General features: G+C 40.4%; 1 long non-coding RNA gene across 3 annotated transcripts in view; it reads left to right on the top strand.

Annotated features, from left to right (window-relative positions):
- The first annotated feature begins 563 nt into the window (after positions 1–563).
- Positions 564–17,606, top strand: part of LOC122786054 — a 28,393-nt gene continuing 11,350 nt past the window's right edge. Inside the window, exons 1-6 of one of the 3 annotated variants that reach the window (XR_006362397.1) lie at positions 564–590; positions 1,119–1,198; positions 1,579–1,737; positions 2,283–2,416; positions 4,066–4,110; positions 4,204–4,254. This is a non-coding gene — a long non-coding RNA (uncharacterized LOC122786054). Of the gene's footprint in view, positions 591–1,118; positions 1,199–1,578; positions 1,738–2,282; positions 2,900–4,065; positions 4,111–4,203; positions 4,255–17,606 lie in introns of those variants that run through there. The other 2 variants (XR_006362398.1, XR_006362396.1) reach the window with 2 other exon arrangements.

Raw genomic sequence — 17,606 nt, 5'->3', positions numbered from 1 at the left:
ACCTGCACACTTGTTTTTGCACAGTGAGATTGTTAATACACTATTTTAATATGCGGTAAATTGTAAATACCTGCCAGATAAGTTGTTCTTGGAAAACTTACACACAGGACACTTCCTGGCCCTTTTATGGTTAAAATAATCAGAGAGAAAGTCCAGATGAACATCCAGAGGCTCAACTAATCTGCTCCTCTTCTTCTGCTCTGAACACAGACGTGATTATTCAGACACTTCTGGGTTCATAATGGAAGGAGAATCTCTGCTTTATCACAGTTATTGAACATTAAGCATTAAGTTTAATATTCTTTCCCTCTTTTTAGCTCCGTGGGGAAATCTGATTCTCCTCATCCGCCAAATTATTAATGACGATGTCATGAGTATGAAATGTGACCGACGACAGATATCATGATTTAAAGATTCAGACCAGAAAGCCAGAGCAGAGAAGTCATGTGATATTAATCAAATAAAACTTTTTTTTTATTCCAGGCTTCAGACGCAAACTAAAGCCATTTGAACTTCTCTTCCCCATGGTTCTCAAACTGTGGTAACGCCGGTGAACACGTTGTTACTTCAAGAGCTCAGTATTTTCTCAGGTGATTGTTTGAGAACCACTGGTTCATTCTGTCCTGTCGTCATCAGAGCACCACAGACATTTCATTAGGATCAGGAATTTGTCATCAAGAGGAAAAACAAAGAGATAAATGTGAAACTTTCTCACACAACCTGTTTAACACCGTCATTATATTTAGTTTGAATACATGGTTAAGGCAAGGGAACGTAATGTAAGATAAGGAGATAAGCTAAGATAATATGAGATAAGGAGATAAGATAAGGTAATATGAGATAAGTAGATAAGATAAGGTAATATGAGATAGGGAGATAAGGTAAGGTAAGATAAGGGGAGGTAAGATAATATAAGGAAATAAGGTAAGATAAGTTAAGTTAAGTTAAGCAAAACAAAGAGTCCAGACAAACATTTTGAGGCTTAGGTGTTAAAGGGTTAATGTCAACAGTTGAACTACTTTAACTGTTCACAGGTCGCCCTGCATTCTTCATTCAAACTTAACTAACCCAACACTGTTTTCTCTGTCACTGTCAACAATAATCTGGATTAAGTGCAGGTGGAGCAGAGTTGATGCAGCTGACGCAGTCTTGACGGGGAGGTGACGGAGGACGTGACGTCGTCCAAACTCCAACACGGGTACGATCAACATCTCCCTGATGAGCATTCACTTCCATTTGTACCCAGAGTGGAGGAGGAGATGTGAGGAAGTGGAGGCACAGATACAGCAGCAGGAGGAGGAGGAGGAGGAGGAGGAGGGGAAACAGAAAGAGAGATTTAGTCTTATCTTTCACACCCTTCAAAGAATTCTCAGGCATATTAAAACTCCAGCTTGCAGCTACAACATGTTTATACTCGGCCTCAAACCAGAAAACAACTCTGCACACACAGATAATGAGCAGGGCCCAGAATAAGAATAAGAATAATGCTAAATGTTGTGAATTTGAGGGAAAACAACACTCAATCAGGATCACGTTGGTGTAAAAATGTCTTCTTTGTGTGTGTGTTGTGTTTTTCAGAGCCGTGGACAGATTCAGCTCTGCAGGGAGCCACAGACGACGTGTGAAACTCGTCCTTATGTCTGACGGCGACTGTTGTTTATGTTCTGACGCTGCTGCTCTGACTTACTGCAAACCAACAAATGAGCCAAAACTCTTCTTTCAGTGTGGCCGTACGAGGTCAGGTCTGACTTCAAATATGAAATCTTATGTCTGCTTACGTCTATGACATCTAAAGCATGTGTTTGCTGCTCCACATTACAGTTTTCCAGCCTTGCTCTCCCACACCAAAGTCCACAGAGAAAATCTGTGTTTTTAGCCCACAGGGACACAGGAGCGAGCGGTCAGCGCCTGCCTCGTTTGGCAAGTTTTACGCCACTCGGATAAATCCGAATGAACTATTTCAAGCACAGAATTTAAAAAGACAAGCTGTTTGAAGTGACTGACGGAGGCAGCAGTGTTTTCTGTATTCACAACGTCTGTGTGTTGTGAGGTAAAAGAAAAACGCTGATTTTCTCTATGGGGTTTGGTGTGTGGGGAGAAAGCTGTTAGGGAAGCCTGCGTAAATGTGTGGACCTAAAACTCTACTGCATACATTTTTATTGTAAACATACATGGGTCATTTCTAGGCGTTCACATGTGGTTTCTATTCACGGTGACCAACAAAAATCACAGAAATGAACCTTTTTGTTGAGTGGCTAATATCTGTTTTCCCTGTTTTTCAGTGAGAGTGGACATCAGTGTCTCAAAAACCTGGACTCTCCTTTTACTCCACCGGTGTCCCTCACATGCAGACAGAGACTTCAGCGTCTTTAGACGTCCAGCACACTTTTCTACACCGGCAACAATGACACTGAAGGTAATTGGCTAAACACCACGGATGATACCTACTTTTCCTCTGAGGCAGATCGAGGTGACACGCTGAGTCATGCTTTGGCTCATTTTCCCCACGCGAGCTGAGCTGTGCGTGATAGAAGGAAGGAGGACGCAGGTGAATCAGGATGATTCTATGTTGTTTTGACGGGAGCAGCTGGTGCATGTGGTTTGTCCTGGCCCTCATCGCGTTGCCTAATGTCCCCTGATTTAATGTCTTTCACAGACGATTTGGATCATGAGATCAAATGAGAGAGAGTCATAGTAACCTGACTTCAGCAGCAGCAGTGTCAGGTCGAATGTGACTCATCGTGGAACATATAGACCACGCTCACTCAGGCCTTGTAACCTCAGGTTGGACTGATTCCATTCAATGTGACACATACAGGATGGAGCCATGTGAGAGCGCAGTGACCTCTGACCTCTGCTCTGTGCCGCGTTCACTCACGCAAAACTACCCGTCCACGCGTCTCCTACCAGAGGTGGAAACTAATGAATTACATTTACTCACGTTACTGTCATTCAGTAGGTTTTTTTGTGTACTTGTACTTTTTAAAGCATTTCCTTTTAAATTGTAATTTTACTTTTACTTAAGTATGTTTTTTTGGAAATACTTTACTACGTTCAAAATCACATTACTGAGTAACATAATGTTGCCAGGTGAATGAATGAGGACAGGTGAATGAATGATGAGGACAAGTGAATGATGATAAGGACATGTGAATGATGATGAGGACAAGTGAATGATGATGATAAGGACATGTGAATGAATGATGAGGAATGAATGATAAGGACAGGTGAATGAATGATGAGGACAGGTGACTGAATTATGACAGGTGAATGAATGATAAGGACAGGTGAATGAATGTGAGGACAGGTGACTGAATTATAAGGACAGGTGAATGAATGATAAGGACAGGTGAATGAATGATGTGGACAGGTGACTGAATGATGAGGACAGGTGACTAAATGATGAGGACAGGTGAATGAACGATGAGGACATGATGAAGACAGGTGAATGATGATAAGGACAGATGAATGATGACATGTTGACTGATACATTGTGTTTACATCATTTTATTTTGTCAGCAATTTAATTTGTAAAGTTTTGCCTTTAACTAAAAACAATTCATGTGAGATTTGTGTTCCCTTGTCCTTTTCGCACAACACAAGCCAGAACCCCAACCTTGTTAAAAAAGTAACTAAGTAACTTTTACTCTGAGTACATTTTGAACAAGCTACCTTTCTTTTACCTTAACTAGAGTACATTTCTACACCAGTTCCTTATCTTGTACCTGAGTTACATGTGATTAGAACAGTGGTAACGTTTACTTGAGTAGAATATTTCTGTCTCCTTCATGCTCACAGTAAGATGAGAATGTCTGCATCACCAGCACAGGTGTGACCTGCTGCTGTCCACAGATGTCAGTTCTCTCATGCGTGTGTGTGTGTGTGTGAGTGAGAACATGAGGAAACCCGTCTTTCATGTCCTTTCATTCTGAATATTTACATCCATTTTATTGATTTGTTGTTGCCGTCAGTTCGTCTTTCTTCAGGAAAAGCTGCCAGGATCTCCAGAGAGGGATTTTAATCCCACACCACCACCTTGTGTCTGATTTGTTTGTTTTTTTACAGTGTATAACCAGCAATTTGCCATTTCCAAACTCCCCCTTCTAAGAGGTTAGTCAAGCAGAAACGCAAACATAACACAATAATATTATTTATTCAGTCCTCTTGTCTGATTGTGTCTCCTGTTCTTTCTCTTTCTTGCAGCTGTCACAAATGAAGTTTGCAGATTTCCCCACGGTGACACAGGATGAGAGGGTCAGTGCACACACACACACACACACACACACACACACACACACACACACACACACACACACACACAGTTGAACGAGCAGTGTTCTTGACGTCCTCCTTGTCCTTGTCCCTCGTTCATAGAGTTTTCTGTTTGAACGAAAGTGTCTCTGTCTCCGCTGTGACGACAGCAGAAAAGCTTTACTCAGACTCGCCCTCATTTTTGTCTCTTGTTAACTGTTGAGAACATTGAGACCTATCAGTGCAATACAGTTTGTTTTTAAATGTCTTTTACGTCTTTAAAGTCTGTCCCACACTAGAGGATAACTGGCCAGATCTGGACCTTGACTTCACACACAAAACAGCCCCTAACTGACAGTCCACCTGCATGTTTACATTCTGAAGTCACGTTAAATCACGCGAGATTCTCTGTGACATCCCAAATCCCAGGAATGTCCTCCCTGAGATTGTTGTGTGTCTGGGGTTCTCCCACGTTTTTAAAATCAAGTCAGATTTTCCCACGCTCTCTCTGCCTTTGCCTTAGTTTCCTTTTGTCGGTTTATACATCAGGTTTATGTGGGTGGAGCCTTTTTTCCCCTCAGGTGTGTCGAAAGTTTCTTCTTCAAAATGCAAAATTAGTGATGGGAAGTCCGGCTCTTTTCAAAGATTCGGTTCTTTTGGCTCGGCTCCTTTAGACTCCCAAACGGCTCTTCACTTATAGTCTCACGTAGAACTTCCTTAGCCTAAATTAGCAATTATGAATGGTTTATGTGTTTGGTAAGCAATGTTTTACATCAGTGTTTTATTTGGCTCTTCCCCAGTGGGGAGTCATCTCGCAGAGCTGGCTCGTTCACAAATGACACGTCACTAATGCAAGTCTGCTCAGGCTGCGTACAGTAAGGCCCTCGCCAAGCACAGATGAAATACTTATTCTCAGTGATTACACACTCCTACATACATACTGATTGGTAGTTTATTCAGTTCCTGTGTATAAACGTTCCTAAATGTCACACACTGTGTCTTTACACTCACTGCTGATGCATTATTTTGTTACCTCGCTTATCTCTTCTCTTCCTCTCGTATCCAAATCCTTTGCAAAGTTCACGTAAACAGACAGATGCAGTGATGTCAAGAATGTTGATATAAGAGTGTTTTTTTTGTTTTTTTTACAACATTTTTTAGCACCACTCACTAAATCTTAATAAAATAAAAGAATAAAAGAAACAGTTTGTTGTAATAAACCCCTCCCTCCCCCCCTTTTTTCACGCCTCATTTACATTTAGAGCCATAAACATGAACGCTCATTAGGAAGTGCCAAGCCAACTCTTTAGAAGTTGGAAACGTGGCTTTATTTTTAGTTACCGTGATTCTAGGTTTTTCCTCAGGGTCAAAGGTCGCGTGCTTTAGTCGAGCGAACGGAACGAGAAGACACTTAATTGCTGAGAGAGACTTGACTAAGTTACAACTTAATTAGGGTTTACTTTTCCTCCAGTGTGGAATGAGATAGTTGTTGCTGTAATTTGTTTTTCTTCTCTCAGAGAGAGACTGAGAGAGAGAGAGGGGGAGAGTGAGGAGAGAGAGAGAGAGAGGAGAGCGTGCAGCTGAAGCAGCAGCAGCAGCAGCAGCAGCATCAGTGAGTAGCAGTGACCGGTGACGGTGAGGACATGTTTGAACTCTCACGTCCATCGTGCAGAGGAGAAAACACCGCGCTGAGTGAACTTTAATGATGTGTGCACAACATTTAAAAGTCATCTGATAGCACGATAAGGGTCAGGGGACGGCGGCGTCGACTCAGCGCGGGATAATTATTTAATCAATATCAACTCAGTGTAACACACGGGAGACATTGATTAAGTGACAGCGACAGTTATTCCTCTGAAATTAAACGGCCCTTGGATTATCAGGCCTTACAACTGCCCTGTATTCTCCTCCTCACTGACATAGGACCTCTCAAATTACAATAATACAAGTAAATAAAGAGGATTTTGGGAAAATTCTTTATCTGTAGCAGACAATGCTGATTTTCACCAGTCTTTATGGACTGTCAAATAAGTCTTTATATAATAACTCAGAGTGAACGTGAAGCAATGAAAAGACCTACAGCAGATGTCGAACAATACTTTATGAAAGCTAAAGAGAATAATCTGAGGGGAAGAAAACTATATATGTATAGTTTTATATATAATGTTGATATCAGATGGAAAATCATGGAGATGTTTATTGTTTATTATTCATATAAAGATGCGAGCTGGAGGCCAGTGTGATAATAACAGATGAAGAGTGGGAGGAAAATCTCTTAGGATTACAAAGAGTCCAGGTGGAAGGAGAGAAGAATTTGACTGGAAGGTGAAACTAAGGTATTTTAGTTAGATCTAAAACTGATTAAAAGGGAAACGAAAGTTATTGTATTGCATATGTAGATATATATATATATATATATATTGGCATGTATTCCACAAGGTTTACTTTATAGTGATTATTTATGATTGACTGTTGCTAAAAACCAAAATAAACAGTGTTTGTGTCTCACTTTAGTTCACATGGTGGAATATTTAATATTTAATATTTGTTTTCTTCAGGAGGTGATGGAGAATAAATCCGAGCTAAAGCAGAGTGAATATCGATGTTAGAATTATACACATTATATGAAGTTGCTGTGGCGACCCCCAAAGGGAGAAGGCTATTTGCATATTTTATTATTTAAACATACGTCAGTGTTGCCACGTTGCCCAAGGTGACCAAAAAAACAAATAAATCACTTCATCTATGTTTAAAGAAACATGAATGGTACATGAATGAATTCTCTCTGGTTCAGTTTGTTTCCCTGCCAGTGAAAAAGGAATGTGGCGAACATGACACTTTCGCTCAGACATGTAAACTTTTGAAGCTCTGCCATTTCCCCCCCCCGTCTCAGACTTGTGAAGCCGGTATCCGTCAGCTGACGCACGATATCTGCGAAGCCTCTCATCATCAAATATTGAAGCGATGGCCATTAAAAATGCACGAGGTTAACAATGCTGTGTTGTTTTCCCCTGATCCCTCACACACCGATCATCTTTAAGCGACTCAGATGCAGGACATATACGTCCAAACAGTTTCATATACAATTTCATCCACTTTTACTTGTTTTTCTTATTAAGGAAAAACAGCAGAACAATTGAGTTTATCAGTAAAGGCAATTCTGGTGAAGTTACGTGAAATGTGCCCACACTTTATTACAGTCCACTCATGTTTTATTAAAACAGCCGAGGACATTTGAAATGCAAATCTTCTCCCCCAAACTTTTCCTCTCCAGAGTCCATTTCCTCTTCTTCCTTTATTCCCCTTTCTCTTTCTGTCGTTCTCTGGTCTTCAAAAACTCTAATGAAGACCAGAGAGACTTCATCGCCATGAAGGTAAAGTGCCGATGACAGAGAGAGACGTTCAGTCAAGAGTAATTGTCATATTGTCAAAATAATTATTTGACTCAAGTGCACTCTGCATTACCGTAATTATGCGACGGTTTGTTCTACTGGAAAGATTCCAACTGTTTCTGAGAGCTGAGAAGTTGCACGTCAAAGTCCATGTGTGTTAATACGGTCATTTTACTCGCGCTGTTGCAGGAAAAAGTGGGAAAAAACGCAAATGCTCTCTGTTATAAGTATGGAAGTAAATCTGTGCCATCAAATTTCAAGCACTGAATTTGTTTTGCCTTTGCTTTTTTCAATGTTAAAATAAATGAATGTTTACATGTATGTTTACTTGAATGTAAAAAAAATCTACTTCTCAAAAAATTCAGTGTAAAAAAATTTGGTGTCTCCATTTTTTGTTTTTTGTGTAAAAAAAAAATCGAAGTCTCAAAAAATTCCAACTCAAAGAGTTGGTCAAAAAAAATTCACCCTCCAAAAATTATGTGTAAAAAAATTCAACGTCTCAAAAAATGCAAACAAAAAAATCTCAAAGAATTTGTGTCAATTTTTGATAGATTTTTTTGAGACGTCAAATTGTTTTTAACACTGAAAGAAAATCCGTGCTTGAAATTTGATGGCTTTTAAAATTAAAATTCTGAAAAATCAGTGTTTCAAATTCAAACTCAGACCACAGTTAAGAAACCTGTTGTCAGAGCTGCAGATGTCAGGACTTCCTCTCCTCTCTAACCTTTCCCTGTAATCGTGAACCTCTCTCCATCACCCTCCATCACAAACATGACTGGCATCACAACAGTAATGCAGCTGTATTTTTGATGGGTGGCGACGGAGGATGCATCCATCAAGCTGAACAGTACAGGGATTGGGAAATTAGAGGCTTTAGTGCTGTCCACGCTGTCAGTGCTGACGACAAGTGATGTGACGCTGCAGGGGAACGCTGGTACATTTTTAAAAAGCCTCTTATGGATGGGTGGATGTGTAATTCACACACACACACACACACACACTGATGGCGTCTGCTTGGTAAAAAAACACAAATGATCAGTGACTCTGTGACAACATCATCATCATCATCAGCATCAGCATCAGAGAAATGCTCCAGGGTGAAGTTTAAAAATTTAACACAGAAAATAGAAGCAAAGATCGGCTTTTAAGTCAAAAGTCAAATCGTCTGCTAGTTTGTAAAGGACGGCAGCCCATAATTTTAATCCCTGTGGGGCTAAATGTGAACCATTTCTATGGAATCATTGATGCCGTCTGTGTCTTTAAGAGGTTGCGTCGTCATCGTCACGTATGCTGGTCTAATGAACACGGTAAACAACCGTGTTTGAAATGAGCACATTTATTTCCTGACATACTCAAATAAAAACCAGCCCGGCGACCAAAACAGCTGCTCCTTAGCAACACACACACACACACGCACACACACACAGAGGGAGTGTGTGTGACATTACAAAAAAATAGAATTATTGTGGTTTGTCCAAAGAGAAACCCAATTTTAAAAATACATGTAAACATGTGAGTTATTCTGACTAAAGTTGGACAAACACACGCAGACACAGCGACTGGGAGTCAAACTGTGTTCTTTCTGGATCCAAAATGGCGGCGGCGTGTTTCACAGTTACCACCCACAGGCTTGGACATAAAAATAAGAATAATCAGGTGCACAGAAGGAGACTTATGCTCTGTCAAATTAAAGATGATATTATGTTCATGTGTGGTAAAAAAAGACAGAATGGCCCCAGAATGGTCAGTAGAGTAGGACACACTTCGTCTTTCTATGACTTAAGGACACGTCTGTCTCTTTGTTAATCGCATCAACTGTCCAGCAGGTCACTTGACTCGCTGCAAACTCGACACATGACTTACTTAAAATAACCGGCCCCAACTGTTCCATTTGTCAGTACCTTAGGGCCTCAGAGTTTAATAGTATGGTGCGTTACGAGTGGAGCTCGACCCACGACAGTCAGCTGAGCAGAAACAACGAGCTGCTCTGTTGTGTTGCGTTTGATGTTGTCGTTCGTTGTCGTGGTCATCGGGCACAGCGCACATCCCGCCTACCAAGTAAAGGAACTGATCTCAGCTGAAACTCAAGCCTGTCTGAGGGCCGTACCATACTATACCAAACTGAACTGTTGACATAGGCAGTTTTTGGCTGAAAAATGTGAGAAATATTGATAGAAATGCAGCAGATATATCACGTAACACCCTCACATACTCTCCTACGCTCAAGACGTCTGTAACTTTGTTTCCTGATGCAACATGTTGTACGTTGCACTTCTAAATAACCTCCTCCTTCTTTTCATTTCAGTAAAAGTAACTATTGTTCAACATTTATTAGTTCCAACTCCAGAAAAACCTACGACCGCTGTGCGTCTGCGCTCGGCTCACAGAACATCTGAGCAGCTTCTACGGCCCCTCAGAGCACCTTTAACCAAGTCTGAATTTCCTCACTTTTACGATAACTGGCGTTGTTTATGTGAATTCCTCTTGACAGCGGAGAGAGAATTATTTCCACAAGGCACTTAAATATGAGTGCGTGGTGTTGTGTTGTTGTTGTTGTTGTTGTTGTGATTCATATGTTGCTCGTCGACGGCGCGAAGCCAACGAAAAGTCACTCTTTCGAAATGTGTCGCTGTGTCGAAAGAAGACATTTGTCAGTGACAGACAGTAAAGACGGAGACGAGAACAAACAAACAGGGTGGAGGAATTGGCTTCCTGACGGGCAGATGTTATCACGTCCTCTCGATAATTAACAGCCCTTCTGACTTTGGTCTTCACTGCTCCAGTGTCAATTTCTTCTGCCTTTGTCCTGTGAGTCCAGTCTTGATAATCTCCTGCTGAACATAACTGCAACCAGACGACAAGTAATCTGCGCTGAGCTGTGGCGCCGCGTCCGCCCGCCTGTCAGAGCACGCTGCACACATCGGGCGGTTGATGGCTGTCCCTCGCTCTGGTTGAGGAGGTGTGTGTGTGTGTGTGTGTGTGTGACTCGACAGTCGATTCCACGTGTTCAATTAGTGTCGCCGCTCATTGATGAGAGACGTCACTGTGATCGGCTGTTTGGCTGCAGCCGATCATGAGAAGAGAAGCACACGGCCTGAAGTTAACTTTGTTTAGCCACTGTGACTTTTTACCGGCCACATTTATTTTTTCTGTGCTTCTTGATCTTGTTCAGAATACAAATTAAAGGGCAATTGCGTGGGCAATTCCGAAACCGGAGTCTCATTCTCTCCAACTGTGCTGTTTTCATTACTGTCAGTGCCTTTGTCTGCAGCTTTCATCTCTTCCCGACTTGACAGCTTTTAAAGGTAGGGTTGCAGAGCCTGGACAAAACAGTTAGAACAGGCTACGTTTTGAAATCAAAAGTCCACGCCCCCTCCGAAACTCCGCCTCCAGAGCACAGGAACGCACAACGAACACGAGCTTGGTAACTTTCGGTGCCTTTTAGTGAGGTTTTTTATGGATACGTGATGCTGAATAACAACAAATACTCTCAAAACATCACAAAGATATAAAGTGAACCCCCTTCCCAGTAGAAACAGAACCAGCATGTCGTCACTTTGCGGCCCTTTCTGGGCTTTCAGTTGTCGCCGCCGCTCAAACGCAGCAGCACAGATGTTCACTCTGCTCTTGGATCGCTCTGCATCAGCCTTTTTCATGGCAATAACTTTTCCCAAAAACCTGTGTTTCGCTTACGACCGACACCTGTTGTCGTCGCCTTTTCTGTCATAATGTTGCTGTAACTCTCTTCGCAAAGTCGTCTCAGCCGCGACTTCATCCACAAAGCATCACACACACAACGACTATTATTACCTGCCGCTGCCGACATGTGTGTTTATGTTCTGTAGAGATTCAGTGAGATCCCAAATCCATGGAAATCTCATTTACTGAAAGTCCATTAGTGCGGGACAGTTTGTACAGAAAGTCATTTCCTCTCACTGAAGTACAGACTTGTACTTACTTGTTTTTCCTTGTCACGTTCCAACTAACTCAGTGTCACAGTTGATTAATTATGAATTTATTGCACTTTTGAATTGGCAACTAATACATTAACGCAATTACTGCAACTATTTTGTGTGTTTAACTAACTGTGAACAAAACAGTGGTCATTCCTGAGCTGCAGCATCACATCTGGGGTCCGATTTTTTTATTTCCTCCAGAAAAATGAATGATCCAATTTACGCTGAAATAACCTCAATCTCAGAGACGTTCAGCTGCGATCCCAAACCATTAGGATTTGTAGAAAATGAGCGTTATGAATTATTGAGGATCGAGTTTCATCTAATAGCCACATTTTCTGAGTGTGTGTGTGTGTGTGTGTGTGTGTGTGTGTGTGTGTGTGTGTGTGTGTGTGTGTGTGTGTGTGTGTCCTCCACTTCATGGTTCCTGTGAGTCATTTCATCCACGAAGCTCGGGCTCTGCCGCTGTAAACGGCTCAGAGGAGGAAACTGCCGTCTCTGTCTCTCACATTCACTCATTCATCTGCAGTTTTATTACAGCATTTAAAAAGCAGCAAGTTGAATTGAAAATGTACTACTACTTTTTTAAGCAAATACATTATTTTTCAATCAGGTTTCGTGAACAAAATGTGTTAAAAAAACAGGATATTTCTTCTCTGTCAGCATAACTCCAATTATTTGATTACATTTTCCGTGGTTGTAGCCTGAGGAAGACGATTTTTTTTAGGGTGACATGATTGTTAACCTTGTGGGGTAGGGAAGTTTTTCTCATTTTCCTTAATAAATCTTGTAAAAAAACATCATTATAGGTCTATAGTACAATTTATTTTAGTTGAAATCCAGATCTTCTCATTGACGGTGTAGGAAACAGAGCAGTCTTAGTGGATAATTGTGTTTTTATTTGATCTTTGCAGTTTCAGAGACCATGAATCCATTGTGTAAGAAAGCATGTTAAAATGCCAAAAGATGTCTGTGATCAGATCTGGTAGCGCCTACAGGTGTAAATCCACCTGAGGACGGACTGTGATCTGATTTGCCAACAACACTCCAGGAGTCGGTCAGAGACGCATTGTGACCACGTTGAAAGCATGAATGCAACGAGTCGCCGATTTGTGATTGGACAGCAATCGGATCTTGATTGTGGACGTTAGAGACGCATTTTAATACCAGGTGTAAACGCATGTGGTGAAGAGCTACCTGATCATAGAGAATGCCTTCTAATGCCAGATGTGAAGAGGGCTGAATAGAGGACTCATCCACTTGAGCTTCCTTTCCCAAGTGTGGCAGGGAACTACGGTGGCCTCAAATACCAAAAAAGTATGTCACTTTAAAATGTGAAAAACACACTCTGGCTCGTTTATCTGTTTGTTTCACTGTAGAACCATGGCGTTTGCAAGATGGCGGCCTCTGTAAAGCAGGGTCCTTATCTAAAGTGCAAGGTGTTTGATTTTGGTAAAAGCTAATAATGCTAAATAAATTGGGGGATTTTCAGTGTTGTCAAATATGTAGTGTGTTGTATTAGGTACATTTCACTACTAAACGTCACTAGTTTGTTCAGAATCAGCTGTTTATCGTGGATGACACGTTGGCTTACGTGATTTTTTGTATTCCCGTAGCAGCCTCCGCATTAAAAAAAACTCTTGAAGTTCAGCTTCAACTATTTTCTACTCCAGAGTTTCTCAATCCTGGTCCTCGGGACCCACTGACTTGCATGTGTTAGACGTTTCACCTGCTCCAAAACACCCATCGTTATCAGGCTTCTAGAGAGCTTGATGATGAGCTGACCATTTTAATCAGGTGTGTTGTAGCAGGTGAAACATCTAAAACCTGTAGGTCAGTGTGGTCCACAAGACCAGGATTTAGAAACACTGATCTATGGGATTTTTTTGGACAAATGTGTCAAAAATGTCACTTCCACGGAAGCTCAGCTTCTCTGGGAGTGGGCGGGGCTTTGATTGACAACGTTGCAGAAACATCAGTCCAGTCTGTGTGGATTTTGCGAGAGAAATCTGTAGACAAATAACTGTTTGTTGTGTTATTTGCTCTGCGATATAGAACATTTTCACACCGTTAAAGCCTTTTCAATTTTACATAATCATCATGTTTCCTTGAAATGAGCTTCCGCTGTTTCAAAGGCCAAAAACCACCACTGAAACATACGTATGAGTAATATCTTCCAGTTGGTTTCAAGACCAAACCTATGACATATATGGGAAACATTATACATCAGCCATTATGAGCATGTTAATATCAACAGTGGTGAACCACAGGAAAGATGACTCAGCAGTTCAGTCCACACAGAGAGAGAGAGAGGCAGCGGATCAATAACATCCAAGGCAGATGAAATAAAAAGGTCAAAGAAAGTGAGCAGAAAGAAAGAAAGCAGAGCGCAGAGATCAAACACTTGCAGCGAGAGACGACACAAAGATTCATTGATAACACACTGAATGACTGTGGTTCTGTTGTGCGGCTCCCACGAATAACAGGCCATGCTTATTATTACTTCTTTGTACCACATGAAATCAAGTCCATAAAAACGTAATCACAACGTTGACGACAGGCTGAAGAAACGCGAGTCTTATGACCGTTAGGTCGTTAAGGAGTTTAAACAAATCGAACTGCCGTACACTCAGAGCATCACTTTTAAAGAGGTTTTTTTTTCTTGTAGCAGCAGATGCTTTATTATATTCTTCAAGGGTTTTCGAAGCAAATAGTCTCCGATCTGCCCGGAGATGGAGCCATCTGGGCGATGGGCGGCTTTGGCTCCTCTGAGATCGTCTGTCAGCCTCTCATACTTGGCTTCATCTCTGTGGGTTTCTCTGTAGGTTCAGGTTGCTTTTTTCTTCTTATTTTCCTCTCGCTGGCATCGTTCGGACCACATGACTGATTGATGGGATGCCCGTAGAGCGGGTAAAAGTGACTGTGCACTCTGAAGACTGGTGTTTTAACTGTTGATTGTTGTTAATGCGGACTTTCTTCTGTTGGAGCTTTTGGTCAGGGTTAAAAGATTTCATTCTTTTCCCAAACTAAAGATATCAGTAACTGAGTTTTTATTAACCAAACTTTTATTTTCATAAACTTTACAAATGAAGCTACATTTGTCCCTTGGACATCTTTGTTCTTCCTAGAGTTTAAAGCTTTTTTCAGAACCTGAAACTGGGAATAATTTACAGTCTGATCTTCAACTTGAAATGTACAGAAGACGATTAGGGCAAAGCTGCTACGCAGATGGATGGATGGATGGATGGTTTACTAGTGTAAAAAAACATTTTTCACTGATGTATATAACCACCCGCCATCATGCAGCAAACGCCGGGTAACAAGCGTATATAACCACCTGCGATTGTTGTCCAATCAGTGAAGATTCTTGTTTGACAGAATGTGACATTTGTTTTTAATTTGCAAATATTAATTTCTACAATTTGCTTTGTTTAAAATTGCAATTCTGATTTGGAACTCATAAATTGTTCAGCTCTAGTGTTTTGGTTTGGACGCTTCCTGCATTTCAACAGCTTTGTTTTATCACCAGAATAATACAATATATCCCAAAGGTGAACAACAACAAGAACAAGTTCCGCCAACGCAGCTAATTAACTTCGATCCTCTTTGTAAACTGTCGGATGAAAAACGTACTGCTTTTAACCAGGACGTGAAGAAAACAATCTTTTAAAATACTGGTTCCATGTTTATTTATTTTTTATTTTTTTTACAACGATTACATTCGCCATTTAACACTGACGATAAACAAAATGCATCATGGAAGCAGTCGAACAGCTGATCTCGTTTTTGCCAGACCAAAACTAATCAGCCGTCTGCGTCATTGTCATCTCCTGGAAAGAGAGTACAGTACATTTCATGGTTTTGGGAGAGAGAGAGAAAGAGAGAGAGAGAGAGAGGGAGGGAGAGAGACATGAGGAGGGTGCAGGTGCACAGGAGACACAGCATAAAGAGGAAGCATCTGCTCATACAGACGAGGCATCTGCCAAATATGAAGTATTCATTATGAATCCTGGAAGCACATGAGCATACCATGCATACTGCATTTCAGGAGGGCCTGAGGCTGTGCACATCCATATGTAATAAGATGGTAGTTTGGGTTTGCATGTGTGCATGTGTGTGTGTGTGTGAGAGCGAGAGCGAGAGAGAGAGTGAGAGCCCACTGTTGACATGAGTGTGTGACTAATTCCTTCATGTCAGCTCTGATTACCACCGTGTCAGAGAACCTGCACAATCTCAACAATGCCTTACAACAATGTCATAGTATATCATTGTCATATGTGTATATATATGTTTATATACATATATATATGTATATATACATACACATATATGACATTATTATTATTTTAAATCTGGGGACGCAAACACTCATTTGACCCATAAAATGAAGATGACATCATTGTATAAATAATTATGTGGAGACAAACGTGTGATACGATTTCATGTTCTTAATAATATCAGCCTCTTCCATCATCTTGTCCTGGGTCAGGCCTGCATGCATTGGACAACCAACCTCTGTCTGAGATCTGTGGCTCCGTTTCTTCTGGAAATAGTGCAACTAAGTCGTTTCCATGAAATGTTCTAGAGAATTAGTCGATTATTAGAGGAAATGACTGTGCCACTGACTGTGCTGTAAACTCACAGTGTTGAGTGTTTGGCTGAGGGGAGGAAATGTTATTGATGGGCATTTAATGCAGTTAATTTCACGCTCCTTGCAATAAGAGGACAAATTGTTCATTCAGTGAACAATAACTTTACATTTTTACTTCCATTAGAGTCTTTTTTGAAAAAAGCAGCACAACTGAGGTCCCGGTGAGGTCAGTGAGATGGAGACGAGCCGATGTCAGAGGCTTTTAGTACGTTTAATGCGTTTCATTAAAAGTAGTATAATGTGTACAAAGTTCTTGGTCAGGTCATCGGCATGTGAGCTGCACATATACACACGTATGCTGTAATAAATTCATATATTCAAGTACGAACAAGTGAGGATCGTGGAGTTAATTCTGCCCTTGATTTGCAACAAGAGAATTCCGGCCTTGTACATCAAACATCTGTGCAGAAAAAAACGTTTCTGCTTTTACTGATAATATAGAGGAAAACGTGACTTTCACATTATGTCCGCTTTGGTGCTGCTGTCTTTTTACAGTGGTGTTTCTGAGCACTTTATATTTACACATTTATATTATATGACAAAACTATCAGAAAGTCAATGGTTCTGCCAATCATTGACCCATCTCAGTGTCTAATAATAATTATGATCAAATTCTCCTTGAAATGTATTTTATGGAAATGATTGTAGTTTTTTTGTTTTGTTTGTTTTTTGTGGAGTTTTTAAGCTTTAAAGAGTTAAAATTTAAAAAAATATTATTATATTATGAATATTTGATATGTATATTTCAGGCTGAAGTAGTTTTAAGAGACAAACTCATTAATATATCATATTAATATATAATATTTTTACAGCAGTTTCTGGGAAGGTGACATTTTCTGCCACAAGGAACAAATGAGTTCGCTTTTTTTAAAAAATGGGACAGCAAAAAATAATAACAATACATCAAAATCAATATTTCTGCCAATCATTGACCCATGTCAAGGCCTAATAATTATTATATTACAAATTCTCTTTCAAATGTATTTTATGGAAATGATTGTAGTTTTTTTTTAGTGAAAAACTGTGGAGTTGTGTAAACATAGTGGCCTTTAATGGGTTAAAGTCTCAAAAATATTATGAATATTTGATAAATGTTGACTCATTTAAAGTGGAAGAAATATTAATATATAATATTTTACAGCAGTTTTTGGAGAAGGTGACATTTTCTACTGCAAGGAGCAAATTAGTAAGTTTTTTTTAAAAGGAGTTTAATGTACATCGCATAAATATGAAACAATGTAAACTAAAAGAAATATGATAAAAACAATATTAATGTGATGTAAAACCAATAAAACACGAGAACTCAGGTTCAGGGAACGCAAAGGAGAATAAGTGTATTTTTAGTGGACAGTTCCA

This window comes from Solea senegalensis, linkage group LG20 (genome assembly GCF_019176455.1).
Source record: "Solea senegalensis isolate Sse05_10M linkage group LG20, IFAPA_SoseM_1, whole genome shotgun sequence".
NCBI lineage: Eukaryota > Metazoa > Chordata > Actinopteri > Pleuronectiformes > Soleidae > Solea > Solea senegalensis.
This window is presented reverse-complemented; position numbering and strand designations above follow the sequence as displayed.